The 10,202-nt window shown below is 34.1% G+C and overlaps 1 long non-coding RNA gene across 1 annotated transcript in view; it reads left to right on the top strand.

The window, feature by feature from the left end:
* Positions 1-1,295: 1,295 nt before the first annotated feature.
* Positions 1,296-10,202, top strand: part of LOC107002604 — an 11,703-nt gene continuing 2,796 nt past the window's right edge. Inside the window, exons 1-2 of the long non-coding RNA XR_001454532.2 lie at positions 1,296-1,885; positions 8,278-8,341. This is a non-coding gene — a long non-coding RNA (uncharacterized LOC107002604). The remainder of the gene's footprint in view (positions 1,886-8,277; positions 8,342-10,202) is intronic.

Here is a 10,202-nt window from a genome sequence, read left to right as displayed (position 1 = left end):
ATATATATATATATATATATTATTATTATTATTATTAATTTAGAAAATTAATTTACTTCAAAAATAAAAAAAGTTTAGTCAAACATATATTTTATTTTGTCAAAATAAAGGTCATTTATGATTTAATAACTATAATTAATCTATTTTTGTATACAGTTATTTTACTCTATTAAATTTTTTAAAGCTTAAATAATTAATTATCTCCTTTTCATTGCAAAATTGTATTTATTTAGTCATATTTTAGATGTTATATTTGCAATGCCACAATTTCTCAACTCGCACAATCACTTCTAAAATACCTGACTCAAACATAAGCCTTTATACCTCCAAATCCTTTCTGCTTCTTCATTTCACACCATTAGCAAACAAAGCAGCCCCCAATTTTACTCTTGATGATGCCATACGTCTTCTTTGAAATCCTATCCATGCTACCACCCAGACCTGGGAAAACCTAATGAAAACTCACCTGGTACGATGAAGGACTTGTCAAAAGTTGTATTTCTTCATACGTATCTTACGAACTGTGGTTGTTCAAAAGATTATTTCGACGGATGATCTCAAAATGGTATTTCTTCACCATCTTTTTTACCTTTAAATACTTCATTTTAAATTATGGTATAAAACTTCTACTCGAAGAGTTTTTCTGAACGAATTTATAAGTCCAATCTGCCCAAATTGATTTTTTTTTCGAATCCTAGAATTGCCTATTATTTTCATTTCAAACAACAATATGTAAGGTCAAGAACAATGTTATCACGGAGTGGGCGTAAAAAATTGTCTGACTTAAAAATCTTGCACTCTTTCTTTAATTTTCTTTCATGTATACAATTCATGATTTGCCGTGGGAATGATCATCAAACTTGGTGTCTCAATACGGTGCCCTAAGAGGTAATTGTTGACACCCATTTTGACATTCCACAATTTGATTAATTTTTAAGCTTCTGAAATTTTAAAGAAATAATTATTTTTGAAAAATCCATAAATGTTTAAAGCTTGATTTTGTTATTATTTTTAGAGGCAATTATATATTTCTATATTTATATACCTATATGTTTTTATGCGACTTTGGTTACATATCTTATTTAGATAATTAACTCAATACTCATTTTATTTTTTCTTAAATTAATCAAAATTTTAATTAATGTAACAATTAGTGTTATTCTCAATAATAATTTAATTATTTCACATTTGTCAAAATCAAGAAGTTTATTAATGGATTAAATACATAATGTATTTTATTTCAAATATTATCATCTTACTGTTTTCCAGACCAAGGACATGCTTTCTTTGATATCCAATTGGACCCTCAACTTGATAAGCCCAGAAAGACCCAAATCCGGACCAAGGCTATCGACCTAACCCGTTCCAAAACCAGCAATACAGACTCGTACAATGCAACCAGTACATACGCCACCTTCTACTCGTTCTTTGTCTTCTTCAAAGCGCTGCAAACCCAAATCGAACCCATCGCAATCGCGACCTCCAAGCATCGCACGTGACTTTATCTTCTCTCCCTTATCTTATCATACGAGGAACGTTTGATAACAAGGTCAGGTGTCTCAATCTTGATGCCTCGTCGTCCTTGCCCTAAATCAGAGTGCTCTCGTCCTCAATCTGTTGAGATTGATACGGTTGTAGCTGTCCAAAGCCTTCATCTTTAGTGAATTTTTGAATTTGGGATTCTCCCACATTGATCCAGGCCCCTTTTTATTCCCTCTTTTCCCATACAAATAGGATTCTCTTCACTGTATACCTAAAAGTTTTGGGGATTCTTGTCTCAATAGTTCAAATTTTTTACTTTTGCGGTTATTCGAGTTGAGAGTTGAAGGAGGTAGTGAAATCGTTTCTGCCGAACTCGTTCGCTCAATTTGCTGTCCAGAACCAGGTAATCTTCTTGCTCTTTCTTCAGTCTTTTCTTCAACCTTTTCTTTCTGTTGCATTGCAGAATTGTTATTTTCTTAGTAATGTTAATCATCTATTAGATTCTTCAATGTGATTAGTTAAAATAAGGATGATGTTTATGTGATTGGCACCAAAAGTTTTCATTATCCTGATCTCTTAGTTAAGTCAACTTTGAATGAGTTTATAAAATATTTTGCTCTATTGATGGTTGTTTTCTTATGATTCATAGATGTGAATGTAATTATTTACTTAGTTAAGCTCATAAATATGTACATATATGTGACAAAATCCATGTTATATAGTTGTTGTTTTCTGCCTTAATTCTGTATTAGAATTTTACCTATGTTTTTATCAAAAATTGGTTTCCTTAGCCGGTCTTATAAGAGCTGATTTGGATAAAGATCGATTGTTGTTTTAAAATAAGATCTTGTTCGTAGTATGAATTTAAGATGATTCAGTCAAAATGGTGAATGTTAAGCAATCATTAGTTTGTTCATTTGTTGGGACCGGCTTCCAGCTCTCTCTGTCGTGTTAGCCTTAATACTGCATATTTTCTATCTTGTGTAGAATCAACTCAGTTATATTTTAACTTGTATAATGTGATTTTATTTTTATTTTCTTTCCTAGTTCTTTATGAAGTTTGTTAGTATGTTATTGCCTCGATTTTAAGGTTAATGGTTGCCTTTTTAAAAAAAATTTTGTTATGCAAGTTCTTTATGAATATGTTAAGTATGTGGCTGCTTGTCTTTAGCGCTGTGATGTTGTTCCCTCTCGTCTATGATGGGTAATTGCCCTCTTTGAGTGCATATAATTGGAGATATAATCTGTGTATTCTTCCCCATCTAGTTGCATATTCCTCTTCTTGAGTCAACCTCCGCCAAGTTATGAAAAGAAAGATGATATATTGGGTAGAGACACAAAAACCAGCAGCAACAGTAGCTCCAAAGAGCTAAAATGAGGAGCAAATTTGAGTTAAAATCCATAATTAACGAAGCAGTAGCAGCCTTCAAAAGACTGAAAATTAATAATTTTTGGATTCTCAAAAGTCCACTAAAATGACCACCAGCAGCTGCTGCCTCTAACGGATGAAGCAACAGCACAACAATTTCAGCCCTTGTTTACTTGTATTTCCTCATTATTTTTTTTTAATTGTGAATGCTAACTTTTGTTAACTTTTTCTTTAACTTAGATGAATCCTTTTGGAGGTTCTATATTGGCTTTTCTATTTCATTACTTGTTTACTTGAAGTTTTTCAAAATTTCAAACTCTTTTAACTTAGCTAATTTAAGCTTATAAAATGAGTTGAGAACCTTTTATGTTCTTTCATAGTTATTAAAAAGCTTTGAATCAATGTTCATGAGTTTGAATTAACTATTTAGTTTAAATTTTTGAATAGGATAAAGTTGTTAAGTTTCTTAAAATAAATTAGTTGTCTTTCAATTTAACTTAGGACTTTATATGAATGACTTAAGGATTTTACATATCCTTTCATAGTTGTTAAACAAGGTCTAATTCATGTTTATGAGTTTGAATTAATTATATTGTTCAAAACATGACTATGGATAAAAGTTCATATTATTCTTGAGATTTTTAAAAGTATCAAGAAATTTTTATATAAGTTTCAAACAAGATTTTTTCCCAAGTAATCTTGAGTTTTTTTGTAACATCTCGTATTCTAGACAGACAAAATTTAGCTAAGAAAAAAACAAGGAGAAACAAATTTGGAAAAAAATGGGAAAATCTGGAAAATTTCCAGATTTCAAAAGTCGATTTTGGCTATTTTCAAACGACCATAACTTCCAGCTCAGGAAACTTTTGGGTGATTTCTTTATATGGATGGAAAGCTCGTTGGAAGATCTTTACAACAACACCAAGTTTGCAAATTTCCGAGATCGTATGGGGAGATATGACCATCGGAAGATGGGCTGTTGAGCAGGGAAAGTTCCAAAATCGGATTTAGTAAGGGTGTTTTGGTCTTTTCCTTAAGCCAATTAATTATTTCATTATGGAGTAATATGTTGGGGTCTAAACTAATCCCGTTCAGTTTACGCACTTAGAAAATAGACTAGGATTTTGAAAGCAAAAAAAAAAAAAGAGGAGAAGGTAGAAGAAGACGCGGGAACACCAAGTTTAGCTTCGTGGATTTTTGTCGGGGGTAATCCCTAACAAGGTATGTGGGCTCTTTTGTGTTAAGTTACTTCACCCACACACCAATTTCATTCAAATCAATCAAAGTCATGAATTAACTCATGTTAGAGGTTGGAATCTTGAAAGAAAGTTTGACATTCTTCTTGATTGGATTGTTGTTGATCGCTGTTAGTTGTAATCCATGTTTTTTAGGACTGATGGGTCTAAATCATTGGGTAATAAGTTATAAATTAGGGATCCTAAGTTTTTGGGTGGGATCCACGGGAGTTTGGGAAGGTTTAGAGATGATAAACGAAGAAGAAAGTCGGAAAACCCCTAAGGGCAGAGTCTGTCCGCAGGCTCTGGTGCGCCGCGCCTATTAGAGCGCCTGAGCATAGCCTCTGTCCGTCAGGCTATGGTGCTCCGCGCCTCTCAAAGCGCCAGGACCCCTTAGAGACCCCATTTTTCCCTAGCTTTTCGTACTAGTTCCTAAGATATGTACCCTCATTCTTAGTTGTTTCCAACACTCTAAGATACATCTAAACATCATGAAATCATCCATAAACATGATATCATGATCCTTGAATCCATAATTCAATTCAAGGAAAGTAAGGTCAAAATCAAAGAAGTTAAGAGCCAAGTCTAGAAGTTTAGAAGCAAGGCAAGGTAAAGTTTTCTAAAGTCTTTCACAAATGCTTTCACTTTGTTTAAAAGACTTAAAAGTCAAGTCAAGTAAAGAGTTGAGTTCATTTCTCAAAAGCTATAAGGGAACTAAGTATTCCTAAGAGTTAAAGTTTCAAGTTAAGTAAAGAACAAGAGTTGAGTTCATTTCTCAAAAAGATATAAGGGAACTAAGTAAGATGTTTACAAATGTTTTACATTTGAGTAAAGAGGGGAACTGGAAGTTCCAGAAGAGTTTTTAAATAAAACGGGAACATTGATTCCAAAAGGAGTTTTTTAAAGCTAATGGGTTCAAGAAATTATCTAAACCCAAAAGAAGGAAGTTTTGTTAAAAATATGAGATAAAGTACATTTTTGGGAGTAGTATTGAGCACCGATGTGGAGATGAGAGTTCATATTAACTCAAGTCTCCATGTAAACCATGTAGTCAACATGGGAATCGACGTGTCATACCTTTTAGATGATCACGTAAGGAGAGCTAGTGGATCCACTAAGTTGAGTAAGGTCCTACACCGATGGAAAGGTGTAGGATGGTCCTCTTGAAACGTGAGATAAGACGTTGTATCATCACTTAGGCTCATAGTGATTGTTGTCGGTTAGAGAAACTCTCACAGAGGCGATATTACTTTCTTATATAAGTAAAGTTGAGTTTGTTTGCATTTCCTTTACGAACTAAGTTGTTTTCACTATTTTATGAGTTTTATACACACACACACACACATATATAGCGGTCGACCACGAAGAAATGTTGAGGAACGAGAGGTTCCAAATGCACCAGAGGTGCAACCCCAAGGAGAGGTTACCAATGCGGAATTTCAGGAAGCTATTCGGATTCTAAGTGAGGTTGTGATCAACCATGTTGGGCAACAGAGAACAGCTCGACAAGGAGCTGATACCTCAAGAGTTCTTGAGTTTCTGAGAATGAATCCCCTTAGTTTCATCGGATCGAACACTACTGAAGATCCGACGAACTTCATAGAGGAGTTGAAGAAGGTGTATTAGGTAATGCATGTGGTCGATGTGAGAGGGTTGAATTGGCTGCATACCAACTGAAAGGTGTGGCCAGAACATGAATGGAAAGATGGTAGGGCTGAGGATGCACCACATCCAAGTTGGGCTTGCTTCGAGGAAGCCTTCTTGGGGAGGTTCTTTCCTCGTGAACTGAAGGAAGTCAAGGTAAGGGAGTTCCTTACTCTGAAACAGGACTCCATGAGTGTTCATAAATATGAGTTGAAGTTCACCCAGTTATCTTGCTATGCGTCTTAGATGGTGAAAGACATGAGCAGCAGAATGAGTCTGTTTGTTGCAGGGTTGGGTCGTGCTTCAAGCAAGGAAGGTAGGGCCTCCATGTTAATAGGTGACATGTATAAATATATCCAGGTTGATGGTATACGTTCAACAAGTTGAAGAAGAGAAGGTGAAGATAGAAAAGAGCACCGAAACAAGAAGGCAAAGACTGAGAATGAGTCTGGCCAACAGAAAGGTGGTTTGAGCTGACCACAGTTCCAGAAATCAAAGGGGCATGCACTATCATCTGCTAGTGCGCTTGCACCCAGAAACCGAGTTGAGTATAGCGGTCACAATTCACTGCACTTCAAGGCTAGACCGGCCTAATCTCAAGGTAGTGTGACACAAGGTGGTAGTGGGAGTTTTGCATGTGGAAAATGTGGTAGAATCCACCCTTGCAAATGTCGTGATGGCAGACAGGTTGCCTCAAGTGTGGTCAAGAGAGTCACTTCATGAGAGAATGCTCTAATAATAAGCAAGGTGGTGAAAATCCTTCATCAGTTGCTCCACCAAACAGGGCTGCACCTAAAGGAGCTACTTCTGGTACCGGCAGAGGGGCAAATCGCCTCTATGTAATCAGTAGCCGCAAAGAGCAAGAGAACTCTCCAGATGTTTTCACGGGTGTGATGGAAGTCTTTACTTTTGATGTGTATGCTTTATTAGACCCAGGAGAAGTTTATCCTTTGTAACTCATGTTGTAAATCAGCTTGAAATTATCCCTGAAAAGCTTTGTGAATCTTTCTGTGTTTCTACACCTGTTGGGGAGTCTATTCTAGTGGAAAGAGTGTATCGTGATTCTTATGTTTCCATCAACAACAAGAGTACCATGGTTGATTTAATAGAGTTAGACATAATGGATTTTGATGTCATTCTAGGTATGGACTGGCTCCATGCCTGTTATGTTATGCATCAATAGATTGTTGAACTCGAGTTGTCAAGTTCCAGATTCTAAATGAGCCAGTCATAGAGTGGGCTAGTAGATATGTACCCTCATTCCTAGTTGTTTCCAATACTATAAGGTACATCTAAACATCATGAAATCATCCATAAACATGAGATCATGATCCTTGAATCCATAATTCAATTCAAGGAAAGCAAGATCAAAATCAAAGAAGTTAAGAGCCAAGTCTAAAAGTTAAGAAGCAAGGCAAGGTATAGTTTTCTAAAGTCTTTCACAAATGTTTTTCACTTTGTTTTAAAGACTTAAAGTTCAAGTCAAGTAAAGAGTAGAGTTCATTTCTCAAAAGCTACAAGGGAACTAAGTATTATTTAAGAGTTTAAGTTTCTAGTAAAGTAAAGAGCAAGAGTTGAGTTCATTTCTCAAAAAGATATAAGGGAACTAAGTATTCCCTAGAGGTTTACAAATGTTTCACATTTGAATAAAGAGGAGAACTAGAAGATCCAAAAGAGTTTTGAACTAAAAGGGGAACATTGATTGCAAAAGGATCTTTTTAATGGCAATGGGTTCAGTCAATTATCTCAACCCAAAGGAAGGAAGTTTTATTAAAAGTATTAGCTAAAGTACATTTTTTGGAGTAGTATTGAGCACCGATGTGGATTGAGAGTTCATATTAACTCAAGTCTCCATTTAGACCATGTAGCCAACATGGGAATTGACGTGTCATACTTTTTAGGTGATCACGTAAGGAGGGCTAATGGATCCACTAAGTTGATTAAGGTCCTACACCAATAGAAAGGTGTAGGATGGTCCTCTTGAAACGTGAGGTAAGACGTTGTATCATCACTTAGGCTCATAGTGATTGTTGTCGGTTAGAGAAACTCTCACAGAGGCGATATTACTTTCTTATATAAGTAAAGTTGAGTTTGTTTGCATTTCCTTTATGAACTAAGTTGTTTTCACTATTTTATGAGTTTTACACACACACACACACACACACATATATATATATGTTTATATATCTACATGTACATATATATATACATGTATATATATATATATACATGTATATATATATATGTGTGTGTGTGTGTGTGTGTATATATATATATATGTACATATATATATATATATACATATATATATATATATATATATATATATATATATATATATNATATGTACACACACACACACATCTTGCATGTGATTTAAATTGCTTTTTATGTATATATTTGAGTTAATTATACTCCTGAGTTAAGCAGAGCCAAGGTAAGTTCATCTAATCCCCTCAAGCTTAAGTTGTTGTTTAGCTCTCCAACTCGCATACTCGTACATTCAATGTACTGATGCTAGTTGGCCTGGATCGTTTCATGATGCAGATGCAGTTACCTAGAATCAGCACACAGCGCTTTGTTGATTCCAGATACAACTTCAAAGTTTGTGGTGAGCCTCCTTTCTTTCTGGAGGACATTCTTTTCATTTCTATATTAGTTTAGCTTTTAGGATATTGTGGGGTCTGTCGCAACATCCCTCTCTAGACAGTTTAGAGGCTTCGTAGACTAAAGTATTTCAGTTTGGAGTTGTTTTCAGTTATTAAGACTCAAGTGTTATTTCGGCCAAAGTTATGACATGTCGTATTTCCCTTTTATTATGTTTTACTCGTGTCACAGTTGAGGTTTTGTCTTCCGCTGATTTAAGTAGTCAGGCCAGGGGTTCGCTTGAGGGCCAATAATAGTCTTCGAGTGTCGATCCCGCCCAGGGTGTAGGCTCGAGGCGTGACATTTTTCTTTACAAATTATTCAATTTTTATATCCGTTGGTTAACCACGTGTTAGCGGATTCTCTAAGATGCCTAAACACTTTCTTAGAGAATTATTTGAACCCTTACGCGACTCTGTTTTATTTAAATGTTTTCTTTCAAAAATTACCCTTTTAAAACGGCTTTGTGGCGGTTCCTAAGATTGGAATTTTCCAAAATCAATAAATTTGCCAAAGTTGCGAAAATGGCTTCCAAACCTTTAGGTTTCGAAATCGGATTGTAACAGTAATCTTATCCCCTTTTCCATTTTTTTACTTATATATTTTGTTTATATTTCAGTATTATAATAGTGTAAGTTTCATGATTCCATTGTTTCACTACTATTTAGGTGTAATTTACATCTTGTCTTTGTAGTTTTAGTTCTGCGTATTATACATGTCTAAATTAGCATACTTTAATTTAGTTTAATCGTTGTTTGAGTTACATAAGTAATGTTACCCCTGTTTTAGTGTTATTATGTTCATTTCTACTTAGTTTCCATTTCATGTAGATTAAATTAATTATAATCTTGTTTGAGTTATATAACCAATTTTCCTTTTTATGAAAGCCCGAGGTTTGCTATTAATATGTTTTTCCTTTGTTTTCCTTTCTTTAGCCTATTGTATTCCTATGTTAGCAGTAGTTGTAGGTCAAACAAAATCATTTTTAAGAAATGAAAACTTTACGTCTTGCCTTCTTTAATCGAAAATAGAGCCAAGTATGATCAAATTGTCACTTTCCGTTCTGCATGTAGATTAAATATTAAGTCATTGTTGTTTGGCTAATACTTTAAGGTTTAACATGTTTGGTATTTAAAGTTCTGAGGCTACAAATAGGTGTTTGTCCCTTTAACATTCATTTTTCTTTAAAATATAAGATTCTTCCTAAGCCATATATTCACCTCATATTGGGTTAATTTTGTGACAATTTTAGCCTCTTAAATGAATTTCAAACCTGCTTTCTTCTTTTTCGGACTCAAATTTGTTTCTCGTCTTTAATTTTATTTCCTTTTGAGATGTTTAGTTCTACGTTCAATTTCTCCCCTTTATTTAGGGCCCGTTTGGATGGGCTTAATAAAAGCAGCTTTAAAAAAGTACTTTTGAAAGTGCTGAAACTTATTTTTAAAATAAGCAGTTATGCGTTTGGATAGAAGTGCTGAAGTTAAAAAAAAGTTGTTGATGTGTTTGGCAAATAAGAGCTGATAAACAACTTTTTAAATCGAAATGTCTGAAATACCCTTAAAAGCTGTTAACATAATAAAAGTTAATTAATTTATATTTTACAACCATAAATAATTATATTTTGCTATCATTCACATATTTCTTTCTCATCACAAATTATTTATAAGAGGAATATAAACTTATTATAGATTTTAAAGATATATAATTTGAATACATCAAAGAACGATTTAAGATTTTATTTTAGTTTCAACCATAGGTAATAATAATTGTCTATCATTCACATATTTCTTTATTATCACAAATTATTTATAAGAGGAATATAAATT

This window comes from Solanum pennellii, chromosome 10, assembly GCF_001406875.1.
Source record: "Solanum pennellii chromosome 10, SPENNV200".
Lineage (NCBI taxonomy): Eukaryota > Viridiplantae > Streptophyta > Magnoliopsida > Solanales > Solanaceae > Solanum > Solanum pennellii.
This window is presented reverse-complemented; position numbering and strand designations above follow the sequence as displayed.